The sequence below is a fragment of the Sciurus carolinensis genome, chromosome 18 (genome assembly GCF_902686445.1).
Source record: "Sciurus carolinensis chromosome 18, mSciCar1.2, whole genome shotgun sequence".
NCBI classification, from domain to species: Eukaryota; Metazoa; Chordata; class Mammalia; order Rodentia; family Sciuridae; genus Sciurus; species Sciurus carolinensis.
Genome location: NC_062230.1, coordinates 6,247,463 through 6,263,705, shown reverse-complemented (window position 1 = coordinate 6,263,705; position 16,243 = coordinate 6,247,463). Strand labels below are relative to the sequence as shown.

Genomic DNA, 16,243 nt, shown 5'->3' with positions numbered 1-16,243 from the left:
CCCCTCAAAATAAAGCAATGCACTCTTTCATGCGTGAGCACACACACACTGCTCTAGTCCCAGACAGCCTTGGTTTGAATCTGTGTTGAACTGCCTGGTGTGTTGGCACATACCTGTAATCCCAGTGACTAGGGAGGCAGAGGCAGGAGGAGGATTGTAACAAGTTTTTTTTTTTTTTTTTTTTGGTTGTTGCTGGGTATTGAACCCAGGGCCTTGTACATGCGAGGCAAGCACTCTACCAACTGAGCCATATCCCCAGCCCCGGATTGCAACAAGTTTGAGGTTGGCCTCAGCAACTTAGTGAGACCATCTCAAAAATAAGAAGGCTGGGGATATAGCTTATTAGTAGAGCACCCTTGGGTTTATTCTTCCCCACCACACAAAAAATGGTGCTAATTCAGTGATGTGTTCAGTAAGTAACCAAAATCAGGTAGATATATTTCCAATTTATTTTACCTTGTTTTGACAGTTCTTTAGAAAAAGAACAATGTCCATTTATTGAGAAAGTAAAAACAGTATGGTAAACTTAACATGCAGGTTGAATTTTTAAAACTTGCATAAGATACATATCTGCTTACATTCATTTGAAACTGGTACATAGATTCTACAAAACTCTTGCAGAATGACTTATAATTTTTTTTTTTTGCGGTACTGGGGATCAAACTCAGGGCCTTGTACTTGCGAGGCAAGCACTCTACCAGCTGAGCTATCTCCCCAGCCCTGACTTAACAATTTTCTTTTTTTTTTTTTTTTTTTTTGCGGTACTGGGGATTGAACTCAGGGCCTTGTGCTTGCAAGGCAAGCACTCTACCAGCTGAGCTATCTCCCCAGCCCCCTGACTTACAATTTTATCTTGCTTTCCTGTACTCATCTGGCTGGTTTAATATGGCTTGTGTGAATTTTTCCCCATATTTTCATGTGTATTCTTTTTAATGTGATGATTAAATGCTGATTTTTTTCAGAAAGTGTTAATATCTGCTAACAAAAAAAAAAAAAAAGTCCGTGTCTGATGACCCAAGCCTGTAATTCTAGCAGCTCTGGAGGCTGAGGCAGGAGGGTTGTGAGTTCAAAGCCAGCCTCAGAAACTTGGCAAGGCCTTAAGGTATTTAGCAAGGCCCTGTCTCTAAATAAAATACAGAAAAGGACTGGGGATGTGGCTCAGTGATTAAGTTCCCCTGGGTTTGGTCCCTGGTACCAAAAAAAAAAAAAAAAAGTATCATTACTTGCAGCATTACTAGCCTCAGGACCACAGAAGAACAATTAAAGGGACCTTTTTGGTGTGCTGTTTTTGTGTGTGGGGAATGGGATACTAGGGTTGAACTCAGGGTGCTTTCCCATTGAGCTACATCCCAGTAGGATTTTTTCAAGTGAGAAGAGACAACTCTCACTGGGCAGCGGGATATCTAGTAGCAGGTCACCCTGGTATGAATTTTTGTTTTTCTATTTGTTCTGCAGATTTCTGCACTGAGTAAAAATCTTTTTTAGACCCACAGAAGATTTAACATTTTGTCCTGTTAGATCAAATATTGGAATATTTTGGACCAGGATGTAGGTCAGTTGGTGGAGTACCTGCCTAGCATGCATGAGGTCCAGGGTTTGATCCCCAGCACAGTCCTCCTCCCCTGAAGAAAGTAATATACTTTGACCTTTATTGTCACCTTGGAAGCCTTTTTACATACTTTTGCCATTAGTTTCACAACGGCTTTATAAATGAAATTCTTCCCATTTTATAGGTAGGAATGTTTAATTCACCTAAGGCTTGAGCTAAAAGTATTTTACCCAAAGCTAAGGCTCATGTTTTAAAAGGTTTTTTTAGCGGGTAGGAATGATAGAATGAATGGGACATTCTTACCCAACGTGCATATATGATTACATGACTTGTGTAACTATCGTGTACAACCAGTTATACTCCCTTTATGATGTGTCAAAATGCATTTCTGTCAGGTATGACTAGAACAAATAAAATTTAAAAAAGGTTTTTTAGTTGTCGATGGGAGTCATACTGAAGACTGATATTTTAACTTGTTGATAACTGATATGTTTTCACGAATTTAGTATACCATTAATTGCAGAAGCATGAGAAATTCTTCAGTCTATTGCATATTTAATATTTTTTTCCTACGTAGTTGATCTTGAGATGTACTGTGTAGTCTTAAATTTAAAATACAGGAAGGGCATGGCATGGTGGCGCATGAGTGTAGTCCCAGCAGCTCGGGAGGCTGAGGCAGGAGGATCTCAAGTTCAAAGCTGGCCTCAGCGACAGTGAGGCACTAAGCAACTCAGTGAGACCCTGTTTCTAAATTAAATACAAAATAGGGCTGGGGATGTGACTCAGTGGTTAATCATCCCTGCATTCAGCCCCCAGTACCAAACAAAACAAAACCCAAAAACCAGCAGAAAAAATGTTCTTTACTAGGGTGGTGAGATTTAGTAAGTTTAAAATACCATTTAACAAAGAAGAGCTTGATTTACTTTATTTTATTTTACTTCTTTGGTACCAGGTTTTGAACCCAGAGGTGCCCATTAGCCACATCCCCAGTCCTTTCTATTTTTTTAGAGACAGGGCCTTCCTACATTGCTAAGGCTGAGGCTGACTTTGAACTCACAGTCCTCCTCCCTTAGCCTTCCTGTCAGCTGGGATTATGGACACAGTGACCCATATATGGCTGAACTTGAGATTTTTAACAAAGTTTAGTACTGTAGGTTTTGCCATCAAGAGTCTTAACAAGGACTGGGATTGTGGCTCAATGGTAGAGCACTTACCTAGCATGTGTGAGGCTCTGGGTTTGATTCTCAGCACCGCATATAAATAAAAATAAAGGTCGGCCAACAACTAAAAAAAACATTTAAAAAAGAAAGAAAAAAAAAAAAAAAAGTCACAAATAGTGGCCAGAAAGTGAAAGGATATTGCTCAACTGATGTGGTAGTGCCTCATCTGAAATAAACAGACCTGGAGGAAGGTGTAACTTTCTGAGTGTTGGAAGTAATGTGCTATTGGCTGGATGGAGTAGCAGCTGCCTGCAGTCCAGCCACTCAAGAGACTTGGGCAAGAGAATCACCTGTTTGAGCCCAGGGTTTGAGGTCAGTCTGGGCAGTGTAGTGATACCTTGTTTCAAAAGAAAAAAATGTGATTTTTGTGTGGAGTACACAAAATGGAATTTTGAATGTGTTTTAAGAGGATTTAGATGAAGAAAAAGGATGCTAATTTTTGCTGGACAGGAAAGGCTGAGGCAGGAGGATGGCAAGTTCAAAGCCAACCTTAGCAACTTAAGCAGCTCAGTGAGACCCTGTCTCAAAATAAAACAAAAAGGACTGGGGGATGTGGCTCTGTGGTTGAGTGCCCTGAGTTCAGTCCCTGGTACAAAATAACAAAAACAAAAAACTTAATTTTTTATATCTGGTATAAAAGTTTAGACTTTTGAATATTTTGTGGAAATTCGAGGCAGGTGGAAGAAATGGATATGAATCCAGAACCATATAGGGAAGCTACAGCTGTGGTGGGTGTCATTGAACCTGCTTTGGGAATATTTCATTCCATGCACACACAAAAAATTAAGGCGAGTACTGTGGAATCTATGAAGGATGATTCTCGGGCATCAGGGAAGGTGGCCTAGAGGAAGTGATGCCTGAGGAGTGCCCTTTGGGGGAACTGATGGGGAGGGTTGGAGGAAGGAGACCCTGGAGGAGGGGTGGCATGCTGAGTCTGTGAGGGAGCAGAATCTTGCAGGACCCGCACAGTCCCTTTTGGCTGCAGTCCAGGGAGCAGCGGGAAAGGAGTCTAAGCAGACCCAGCCAGTAAAGAGCCTGTGGAGTTTCAGGTTTTTTTTTTTTTTTTTTTTTTTTTTTAAAGCTTTGGAGAGTCACGTGAGGCAGAGGAGGAGGACTATGATCTAGTTTTTGGTTTGAAGAGATCACAGGGTAGCTGGGCGCAATGGCACACACCAGTAATCCCAGTGGTTTGGGAGGCTGAGGCAGGAGGATCAAGAATTCAAAAACCAGCCTCGGCAACTTAGCGAGGTCCTGTCTCTGAATAAAATATAAAGAGAGCTGATGATGTGGATTAGGGGTTAAGTGCCCCTGTACCCAACAACAAAAAAAACCTCACAGGGCAGTCATGTGGAAATGAAATCGGAAGACGCTGAGGCGGAGAGAGGCTGATTAGTAGAGGGCCGTAGGGGTCTCAGAGACGAGCCCCTGGACAAGGGCAGACCTAAGAGAAATGGATGACTGGAGATGAGCTGGGGAGGAGGAGGGGGCAAGTGATGGAAAAGATTAGTTGTGGTCATGGTGAGTTTGAGGAAATGTTTAAAATGGGGCAAAATCAAGTTATTTCGTGAAAGGCTCTTAGAAGAGTGTGATCACTCAAAAGTAGTGTTAATCCAGGAGGTAAAGAAATACGGGCCTGGGGTGGCTCAGTGGGGGAGTGCGTGCTTAGCATGTGCAAGGCTGTTGGTCTGAGTCTCCTGCCCCCAGTTAGACCAGACTGGTCCAAGAGGTGGAGAGTATCATATTTGCCACCTCAAGAAATGAGTACTCCGGCCATGTCTCCTGTCTCCACGACCGCTGGAAGCATACGTGATGAGGTCCCCTAGGAAAATGCAGAGTTGACAATGGGAAGCCCTGTGCCATGGACCCTGGAATGAGGAATCGTGTACAGTGGATGTAAGAAAACCAGGAGAGGGTGCTAAGAGGGAGGGGTCTGTGTGCCCAGCACCTGGTGCATACCGGGTAAGCACTCTACCCGAGCCTCACCCCCAGGCCCTGTGAATTAAAATATAAGGTGGGTACAAAAACCCGGTGTGTGAGTGGGAACACATTGGATGACTTTGGAGATGACTTTGGAGGGGTCACTGTGGCAGTGGGCTGAGGAGTAAGGGAAGATGGAAGACGTGATAGTAAGTGTAGACTTGTTTCCAGAGCCTTGATTTTGAAGGAAACAAGAAAGTAGAGACGGGGATTGAAGGGCATTGTTTATTGATACCTGAACTGTGTTAGCGGGGAAGACAAGGAGAAGAGTGGGCAGAGGACAGGATGACTGATGAGAACGCATGGAGGGAAACCTTGTTTTTTCTCCCGAGGGTGCTGGGGAACAAACCCCAGGGCTCACACATGCTAGGCAAGCATTCTGCCCCTCCACCTGCGGAAGAGGCAGGGATGGGTACAGTCATTTGTTAGAAAAGGCCTTAAAATTGGCTTATCTAGTGTCACATTCCTCTAGTAAGTGAGGACTGCCAGGCAGTCTGTAGTAACTGATCTCTCCTACTACTTTCCTTGCCTAAATCTTGTGTGTAAGAGCAGCAATACCAGGTGGTTGGATTGATTGAGCATTTGGGTAGTTTAGAGAGAGGTTATTGGAGAAGGCTGTGTTGCAATAAAATGTATGCAAAAAAAAAGTTGAATCATGATCTGATGACCCTTAAAAGAAAGAAAAGAACCCTAAAGAGAAGGGCGGAAAAACATTCAAGAGCAAGTCCAATGGCAATAGTGTGGACTGAAACATTGGAGGGGGTTTTGAGTTTGATTTTTAAAATGAATGATTCTGAATAAGGTCAAGGGTGTGCTTTGGGGTAAGTTGTCAAAATTTGATGATCCTCCTTTTTTCTCCCCCTCAGTACGAGGGATGAACCCACGGGGCACTCTACCACTGACCTATCCTCCCTCAGCCCTTTTTTAAAATTTTATTTTGAGACAGGGTCTCTCTAAATTGCCCAGAATATGCAATTTTGCTTCAACCTCAGAGTAGCTAGGATTACAGGTGTGTGCCACCACACCTGTTAAGAACCTTTTAAACTAATTTTGATTAACCTGAGTTTGGGAGTAGATTATTTAGATACTAACCGAGGGAATGACAAGATGTGTCTGGGTTTTTTCGGGACATTTATTGAGTGTTTTTCTGATGTGGGCCTCCAGGCGAGCTGAGGAGCTTTCCTGGGTCCTAACAGTTTAAATTTTAGATCAGACTGGAGCAAAAGGTGAATATAGACAAATGAACTGTACTTTTGCTTAAAGTCCTATACTTCGGTCCCCAGGTGCAGCTTTTCATTACATTGTATGCAGCAATAGCATTCGTGGGGAAGAAAAAGTTTTTGAGGTCTTGAGCTTGATTTTAGTTTTTTTTTTTTGGAAGTATTTAGTTTGAAGCTGTGGAATGCAGTGTTGAATATATTAAATTAGTTACTGCTTGTATCAGGCTACCCCAAAATAAGTTTCTGTCAGATCTGTGAGTTAGTGAACACCTGGTGGGGGCCTGTCCATTGGGGCTGGATGAGGCTTCCTCTCCAGGTTAACCGGGTTGCTCCTGGGGTGGGTAGGCATGTTCCCAGCAGCCAGCTCCAAGGCCCGGAACACCTCTGCTTGCCTCTTGCTAATGCTCCCTCAGCTGGGGCAGTCACATGACCAGAGTATAGGGGTGGGAAAATAAATCCCACTTCTTGAGGGAGAGGCGTAAACTCATTGCAGAGGAACCGGTGGATGCAGGGTTGGGAGAGATGATTATCAGGGCCATTATTGCAAACAGTCTGAGCTTGACACTTCCCACGTAGGTTCATGTCACTTGACATTCAGAAGTGATTGCTGGTGGACCATGATGATTCACTGGTGATTCACACGACAAGCTCAGATTGTAGGGGTGGAGTGTGAGCACTGTGCTAATGTGAAAAAGCTGAGTGTGCAAATTTCTAATATTACTATGAAGAAGCAGATGTGTAATGAGAAGAGCTGATCATTGCGACCTGAGTATTGAGTATTTTTTGTTTGTTATATCTCCAGCCCTTTGACTTGGGCATTGCTAGCTTGGGGCAGAATTTTCTACTTCTACTGACATTGAGACCAGATTATTACTTGTTTGGGGAGATTGAATGTTCTTTTCTCAGCAGCATCCCTGCTTTATAACCCAGCAGGTAATAGCACAGGAAGTTTGTGTATATGTGTGAGAGAGCACTGGGATTGAGCCCAGGGACACCTAACCACTAGGCAACGTCCCCAGCCCATATATATAATTTTTTTTTCTTTTTTTTTTTGAGACAGGGTCTTGCTAAGTTACTTAGGGCTTTGCTAGTTGCTGAGGCTGGCTTTGAACTCAAAATTTTCCTGCCTCTGCCTCCTGAGCTGCTGAGATTACAGGTGTGCACCACTGGACCCAGCCCCTTTTTATTTTTTGAGACTGGGTCTCACTGAGTTGCTGAGGCTGGTCTTGAAATTGGAATTCTGCTTCAGCATCCTGAGTTACTGGGATTACAGGTATGAATGAAAGACTTAAAAAGTGCTGAACTCAACATCACACATCACCTTGTTTGATTTTCTGATGGAAAAGTCCTCCCCTTTTCTCCACTAACAACAACATTTATGAAAAACCTAGTAATTATAAATATTAGCTCATTTATTTGACGAATTTAGACAACAGCTCTGCTTAGGTTGTAGTTTGTGGTCTTCACAGCAGGCCCCAGGGTTCCCGTGAACTGGAGCATGTTTTGGGAAGAGATGGGTTAGTGAGGGGAGTTGTCTTAAAATGGGAAGTAGAATTAGAGAAGACCCAGGGGTATGAGAACTGAGTTGATTAACTGCTTGTTTGAATTGATTCTGACTGGTGGAGCAAACCAGTCATTCCAACAACTTGGGAGGCTGAGGCAGGAGAGTCCCAAGTTCAAGGCCAGCCTATGAACTTAGGAGGACCCTGTGTCAAAATAAGAAGGGCTGGGGGTGTTAGTTCACTGGCACAGAACTTGCCAAGCTGGGTTCAATCCCCAGTGCCTTTAAAAAAAAGTTTTTAAGGCTCAAGAATAGCAGCTGTAAAAGACACAAACTGGAATTGATGTGAAGGGTCAAGTGCTTGTTGATCTCCGCAGTGGGATTGGGGTGAGTCTCACAGGTAAGAGGTCAGAGACTCACTCAGCAGTGTTGGTAAGAGGGAAGGAGTGCTGACTTGGTGGGTGGGGATTGCCTGCACCCTCAGGGTGTCTTCCTCCTCTGCTTTTGACCCATTGCTGCGAGATTTAGTGCTTCATAATAGAAACACCCATGGTGGGGAGGGCAGTTTGCTTTACTGTACTTGTGCAATAAACATAAGCTGTCTTCCCCTTTTTGGAGAGGATATTGGGAAATGTTGGCCGAGTGAGATTGTATAGGTGTTTAAATGCATCCTAAAAGGAGAATTGAACACAAGCCCAGAGCACCGTGCCGTTAACAGTAAGTCCGCGTCAAGATGAAGCGTGATTTTTAGGAATTCTGAGCCCATCAAACACATCAGCTGATGTGAAAGTGCTGTGTAAATTATCATGCACATTGATTTTCGATAGCTTTATTGAGATATAATCCGCATACCATACAAAAGTGTGCAGTTTAATGGTTTTTAGTATGTTCAGACTTGTGTAAACTTCACCACAATTAATTTCAGAAAGTTTCCATCAACCCCAAAAGAACCCCTGTACCTGTTGGCTGTCATTTCCTGCCCCTCCCAGGAAGAGCAAACCCCCATCTGCTTTTTGTTTCTGGGTTTGTTCTGGACATTTCATTGAATTGGAATTATACATTGTGATCTTCTGTGACTGACTTTGTTTAGTAGAAAATATTTTTACATTATGTAGTATATATCAAGGTTATTGTATGCTTCAGTAATATTCCATTGGAGCTAGGGGTGTAGCTCAGTGATAGAGCACAGTTCCTGGGTTTGATTCCCAGCATTGCCAGAAACCCCCAAACAACAAAAAAATAATCTGTTTTATGCATCATACTAAATTTTCTTGGTGTATTCATTAGTTAATGGACCCTTGGGTTGTTTCTGCTTTTTGACTATTAGGACTAATGCTTTTATTTTTAAGTTTTAGTTGTTTGGTGCCAGGGATTGAACCCAGGTGCACTAAACCACTGAATCACATCTTAAACCCTTTTTAAAATTTTTTCTTTAGAAATAGGGTCTCACTAAGTTCCCGAGGGTCTTGCTAAGTTGCTGATGTTGGCTTGCAGTCCTCCATCCTCAGCCTCCCAGGCTGCTGGGTCTACAGGCATGTGCCACTGTGCCTGACTGTGACTAATGGTTTTATAAACATTCATAAACAAGATTTTGTATGGATATATATCTTCATTTTTCTTGTCTATACCATTGGAATTATTGAGTCATGGTAACTCAGCATTGAGAGAGTGTATAGTTCTTGACCTTAAATCTGAATGAACTCCATGCAGTACTGAATCTGAGCCTCAAGAGGTAGGGCTGCTCAGGAGAGTGTTTTATAAAAAGCTTTCTGTCCTTAGTTATATTGGAAAGCATGTGGAATTTGGAGCTGATCATTTGGGTTCTGTTTCCCTCTGAGCCTTAATATTCTTCTCTCTTTTTTTGTTTTTGCCAAGGATTGAACTCAGGGTCACTTAATCACTGAGTCACATCCCTAGCTCTTTTTTATATTTTATTTAAAGACAGCAGGGTCTTATTGACTTTCTTAGTGCCTCACTAAGTTACTGAGGCTGGCTTTGAACTCTCAATCCTTCTGCCTCATCCTCCTCAGCTGCTGGGATTACAGGGTGTGCCACTGTGCCTGGCTAATTTTCTTATCTTTAAAATAGGAATAACAATCTTAATCATCAGTGATTAGCTGTAGGACCAGAAGAGGATTATCATTTGGATGAAAAAACCCATTTATGATTATAAAAGTTTATCAGAAAAATATGGAATATATGGATATATTTACATTATAGAGAAAATATAGTCAATTTTTAAGAATGAAATACTAGAAATTTTTTTTTTTTTTGGGGGGTGCTGGGGATCGAACCCAGGGCCTTGTGCTTGCAAGGCAAGCACTCTACTGACTGAGCTACCTCCCCAGCCCCCTAGAAATTTTTAAAAAGCTAAAAATAGGTATAAGAACTGACATTATACAGTAAAATGTGATAAATGTATGCTTGGTGTAACAACAGGAAAGAACAGTGTTATCTGAAAACCATACGACCATGTATGTAGAGTATAAACTGGAAAAATGTTAGAGTTCTTTTTAGATTGGCTTTAAATTTTCATTGGTAGGTATGAATTGTAAATTGTGGGGAGGGTTTGTTTGAGCTGGCACTTTTGGCACCAGGAACAGCTCCGTCTATTCAACCCCCACCACCTCCCGGCCTGTTTTTAGACCCTTCTTGAAGTACACTGGGAATACACAAAAAGTATTTTTTTTTTAGTGGCTATCTGAGATTCTGTTTTGTGACTGTGTTATAACTAGTACCCCGTTTAAGATCATTTAGGTTGTTCCAGGCTACAACTGTTACAAATAGTACAGCGAATCACTTCTTAAAAGTTGAATTACAGGGTCCAAAGGTTTTTGAGCATTTGGAATTTCTGTGGTCATTTCTGAGTTGCCCTCTACAAAGGTTTTATCAGTCTGCACTTCCAACCCCGGACACATGCCCCTCCTGCACTGTTACCCTCCCAGGGAGTCATTAAACTTTAAGCCTTAGCAGTCCCATAGGAGAAAAAGAACATTTAAAATGAATGAGGTTTGGGCTAGGGTTGTGGCTCAGTGGTAGAGCACTTACCTATCATGTGTGAAGCACTGGGTTCAATTCTCAGCACCTCATATAAATAAATAAAATCAAGGTCCATCGACAACTAAAAAAAAAATTTTTTTTTTAAATGGAGGAGGTTTGGCATTTTTGCCTATATTTTCCTTTTCTCTGAATTGACTATCTATTCCTTTGGCTTATTTTTTATTTTTTGATTTTGCAAATCCTTAGAAGGCCTCTATGTATTAGAGAAATGGGCTGTTCCTGTGACGTGGCAGTATCCACCTCAGCCCCAAAGTACAGGCGTTAAAGCCGGAAGGGTGGAGTTTGCTTCCTTGCTCTTTCGTTCCGTAGCAGTGTGACTTTGGGGAAGAGTCGTTCTGGGCCACTCCTGGAAAGTGGGTGTTTGCCTACTTTGTACTGCACATTTGGAAGGAACACAGGCTGGCTGACTGCAGAGAATTCTGGTTCTTACCCAGGTCTCCCTCTGAGACTGTGAGCTTGACCCCTGAGTAGGCTGTGGATGTTTCATGACTTTTGTAGGATGTTTTTCCCATTTCTTCCCCTCCGTGCATTGTTATCCAGGGTGATTGCTGTTCAGGAAAACACTGCTGCTACTTTCTAATTAAAATCTCTTTTTTTTTTTTGGGTACTGGGGATTGTTGAACCCAGTGATGCTTAACCACTGAGCCTCTCCCCAGCCCTTTTATATATTTTAGAGACAGGGTTGCTCTGAGTTGCTTAGGGCCTCAGCCTCCTGAGTTGCTGGAATTGCAGGCGTGTGCCACTGGGCCCAGCTGAAGTCTCTGATTTTGCAAGCAGTTCTGCTACCTCTGGAATTCCTCTGTGAGGCGCTAATGTGAGTTGGGTTTCCTCTTGGTAGGACTGAGTTCATCTCACCCATTTTTGTCTTCATGTGTCCTAGGTGTTCCATGGGTGCTTGGTGAATGATAGTAGACCTTTAAGTACATTTTCTGCTGTCATCAGACCTTAAAGGACACATTATCAAGTTTTCTAGAATGAATGTGTGTTGGGGTCCCCAGGGTTGCCCTCGGGTTGAGTGATTTGTCAGGACTCAGGATGCAGTTGTGTGCATGGTCTTGGGACGAGGGTAACAGGAGACCAGGCATGAGCATTCCAGCCCTCCCCTACAGAAATCACATAGGACGTGCTTCACCGTGACAAGTGGAACATTGGTCTGCATAAGGAAGCTCCTTGCACTCGGCCTGGTCCCAGAGGCACTCTGGGCTTAGCACATGCCAAAATCCCAGACTTGCACATGGAATTTGGCTAAGGTGCGTGGTTTACCGTTTGATGATGGCGAACCATTAGCTTGAGGTGGTGGGAACCTTCCCGGTAGGCCCCTCTAAGGACAGTCGTCGAACACCTGCTGTGTCAGCTCTTCTTTCTCTGCACAGAATATAGTTCTGGTAACTAAAGGTTTTTTTTCAAAAGTTGTAGTTTATTATCTGTAGACAGGCCATGTTGAGAAGCTGTGCTTGGTGGTAGCTGAGCAGAACTCCGTCCTGGTGGGAGATTGTGGTTTACCCCCCTGCTCGCGCGTCCATTCCAAGGGCCCCGGTGCCCGTGAGCCTTGCACTGGCCATCTTGTTCCTTTTGATTTTACTAAGGATGTTCACACATAGCCTTCCTCTTGGCTCTTTCTGTGGTAGCACCCTCAGGTCCTAGGAGGGCAAAATGTGCATGATAGAGCCAGACACCCCAGTGGTGGCTGCTGCTTGGGGGGGCGGGGGTTGAACCCAGGGGCACTTTAGCAATGGGTACATCGCCAACCCTTTTTATTTTGAGACAAGTCTTGCTAAATTGCTGAAACTGGCCTCAAATTTACAATCCTTCAGCCTCAGTCTCCCAAATTGCTGGGATTAAAGGGGTGCTCCTCCATACCCGGCTATTATAATAATTTTCACACAAAATTCTGCATGACAGGAATACATTTTAAATAAGGTAACATTAATTCAAGTGTGATCTTGAATAAATTATAAAATTATCTTGAATAGTTATCTTATTTAAGAAGTTTAAAAATAAAGAGTTACCTTCATTACAATCTAAGGTTCTTGATTGAGGAAATTGAATGACCTGCTGCTCCAACCCTAATCTTCCAGGTAGCTTTCTGGCAACCTCAAAAGAGTGGCTAATGTTAACTAGAAAGACTTCTCCCTGCGTCAACTCTTAGGGGAGTGCAGTTGTCACTAATTAATAGCTGATCTCTGTAGGCGCTGGGATTTGGGAATCTTACTTTTGAAACCATGAAGAGAATTACAGATTTTCAAGCCTTTTTGCTAGTAGTTCTCTTTGTCATGCACATCTTTCTATCATGAATAAAAATTTTAACTTGAGCTAAAAGTTACAAGAGGAAAAAAACTCAAAATTTTTTTTCCTATGTTGGGGATTAAACCCAGGGCTGCGTGTACTCTAGGCAAACACTCTGTCACCATGCTGTACCCCTTGCCTCCCCCCCCCAAAAAAATTTGTTTTTTAGTTGTAGATGAACACAGTACCTTTATTTAGTTAGTTTATTTATATGTGACGGTTGAACCCAGTGCCTCACCTGTTCTGGGCAAGCGCTCTACCACTGAGCTACAACCTCAGCCCCTTAATTTTGTTTTTAAGCAGAATATATAGTTCTGAAGGCTACAGATTTAGACTTTCTACAGTTCCAACAGCTAAGACAGTAAAGTTTGAGGACCATGTTTACAAGTTTACATTCTTAGTCTATATTGAAAATGTTACCTCCTTCCCTGATGATACATATACACATCTGATGTCTTCTTACCTTGTATAGTCTTTGGGGCTTGGGGTTAACTTCGTGGTAGAGTGCTTGCCTAGCATTCCCAGCACCCAAAAATAAGAAAAAAAATCCACCTGTTTTGGACACTATTGACATTTTTTTTAACCTTAAAATATAGTATGGTTGGAATCTCTGATCTCAATATAAAAACTACAGAATAAATCTTATTAAGGAATTTTTTTGGGGTGGGGGACTAGTGCTAGAACCCATGGCATCATATATGCTAGGCAGGTTCTCTACCACTGAGTTACACCCCAGGCCCTAATCTGAGGGATTTTTTAAAAATTCTGAGTTATGGTTTTTAAAGAAACCTTACTTTATTTATTTCGTACTTTATTTTGAGAGAACTTTCAAGCTACAAGTTTCCCCCTCGAACTTAGCTTTTCACTGGCAGAGAACATCCTAGTGTGTTCCAAATGTGCTTGAGTTACTCTATCTAAAGGTGGCCTTGGCATTTCACAATCTCCATGTTGCACTTTGTCTGCGCAACTAGACAGCTTTACATAAGCTCGGGTAGCTGCCTCTGGGCCCTGGGCCAGACCTCCTCTGCAGCAAACGGAGACCTAACGGTATAGTGCGCTGGTGAGGTCACTTGAGCTTTAAATAGAGCCTGGCTCTGGAAATAAGGACAGCATGATTTAGGGGAAAGGCCAGAATTTGATCTCCATGGCCTCAGGCACTCGGGCTCCTCCTGGCACCAGAGACAGTTATTAGGCCACTCTGTAGTGACTGGGCTTCAGCGTCCTCACTGGCAGCCAGAAGAGGCGAGAGTGTGGTGGCCTGAGTGCGTGCCTCCAGGGCCTGCCAGAGCCCCAGCCTGTTTCACAGCCAGTCTGGGGAGCTCTTTGCAGGCCCCTCCTCAGGTTCATGAAAGGGAAGTGATTAAGGTAGCTGAGGAAGCCTCAGGCTGGGGAAGAGGATGGAGTAGAGAAAAGGGACTTGGCACCGGAAGGAAAGCTAGGCAATCCCATTACGGAAGAACACATCCCCTTGGGGTCCTCAGGGCATCCTCGGAGGTACCTGTCACATCTCCAGTGCATGTACCTGTCCCCAAGCCCTTCAGCCTTCGACTCTCCAACCTGTCGTAACCAAATCCCTTTCATGGACCTTGAGAGATGGAATGACCTGCCCTTTGAGCGGTGTTGGTATTGTGGCCATCAGAGCTCAGCAGGAGTGAGTGGCAGCAGACTGGCACAAGGGTCCTGGAGCAGAAGCATCTCTTTCTGACTTGTGCTCTGAATTCTAGCAGCACCAAAGCCCATTTTTCTCCCCTCTTCTGTTCTCTAGCATTATTATCATAGTCAATAATGTGTAGCGAAAGGTTAACTTAAGAAAATTTTTTTTTTAAGAAAACTACTTAAAAATACTGATAGTTCAATAAATATTTGCATTGCATAACACTTTCTGAATATTTCAAAAATTAGTAAGCTACACATGATGAATTCAAAGAATGAATTGCTTGCAGCATCCTAATAACTATGATTTGGTTTATGTTCTGATGTAATGATCTCTGCATAGACGGCATTGGAATCGGTGACTACAAGTGAGGTGTGGTGGCACACACCAGTTAATCAGTGACTCAGGAGTTTTGAGGCAGGAGGACCACAAGTTCAAGGCCAGCCTTGGCAACTTAGTGAGACCCTCTCAAGATAAGAAATGAAAAGGACTAGGAATGTGGCCTGGTGGTAAAGTGCCCCTGGGTTAATTTCCAGTATAAAAAGAAGAAGAAAGAAATTTGGGACTGACTATAATCAGTTTCACTAAGCACTCCCCACCCCCCTTTTTGTTTTTTTACAAGACTGTAGAAGGTAAATGACTCTAACATGGAGAAAAAGTCTTTTGGGGGCTGGGGAGATAGCTCAGTTGGAAGAGTGCTTACCTTACAAGCACAAGGCCCTGGGTTGAATCCCCAGCACCACAAAAAAAGAAAAAGAAAGTAAGTCTTTTGGTATACCATCTCCCCACAAATACTTAAGTGTATATATTATGTAATGCGATTTTACACGGAAGCTGTTACTGGTCTACACAGGCTAGTTTACCGGGGGTGGAGAGGAGAGTAGGGAAAGACTGTTTCATAGGGAATGTGTTACCTTGTTGGTTTTTTGCCAGGGTTGGGGGTGGTTCTAGGGATTTAACCCAGAGGAGCTTTACTACTGAGCATGTCCCCAACCCTTTTGAGACAGGTCTCACTAAGCTGTTGAGGCTGGCCTTGAATTTGTAATCCTCCTGTCTCTGCCTCCTGAATCGCTGGATTACAGGCATGCACCACAGAGCCTGACTTTACCTTGCTTTTGATACTTCTAAGTATATGCCAGGCAGGAATACTGGAGGATGTTCTTAGCAGCCAACAGAAAAATATACTGTTTTTGTGTTAACTTGTTAGGACTGAAGCACAGGTACTTGAGGAGGAGGCTTGGGAATTACAGCCTTCTGTAAGACTTATAAAATAGGCAGTGAGCCGGGGGTCCTGATGTGGTGCAGCTGTTGACTCGCTATACAGAAGTTTAAACACAGGTTGCAGTTAACCAGATGAATAGTGTGACCTCAGAATTGGGATGAAAGTAAGAGCTTTGTCAGAAACTTAACGACAGTGATACCACACAACCAGGTAAAATAAATAGTGAAGTAATGTCTTGACAGTCCAGAAGACAGAAACCTTTAAAATTCCCATGTTTATTAGCATCTCTTGACTTGCTGATCTCTTATCTTCTGTTACTTACTAATCTTTAGACACTGTCACAAGCACACGTCTCTCCACTTTGCTGAAGTGTTAACAGTGGTCAGATGCATGCCACGTGCCTTGTTTTGACTTCTTTCTGAGGGTCATAATTCATCTGGTCTTTTTAATTTTTTTTGGTACCAGGGACTGAACCCAGGGGTGCTTAACCACTGAGCCACATCCCCAGCCCTTTTTATTTTTATTTTGAGACAGTGTCTTGCTAAATCAATGAG

At 43.0% G+C, this 16,243-nt stretch overlaps 1 protein-coding gene across 1 annotated transcript in view; it reads left to right on the top strand.

The window, feature by feature from the left end:
- Nucleotides 1-16,243, top strand: part of Ywhag (tyrosine 3-monooxygenase/tryptophan 5-monooxygenase activation protein gamma) — a 30,142-nt gene that overhangs the window by 9,886 nt on the left and 4,013 nt on the right. The window lies entirely within an intron of this gene.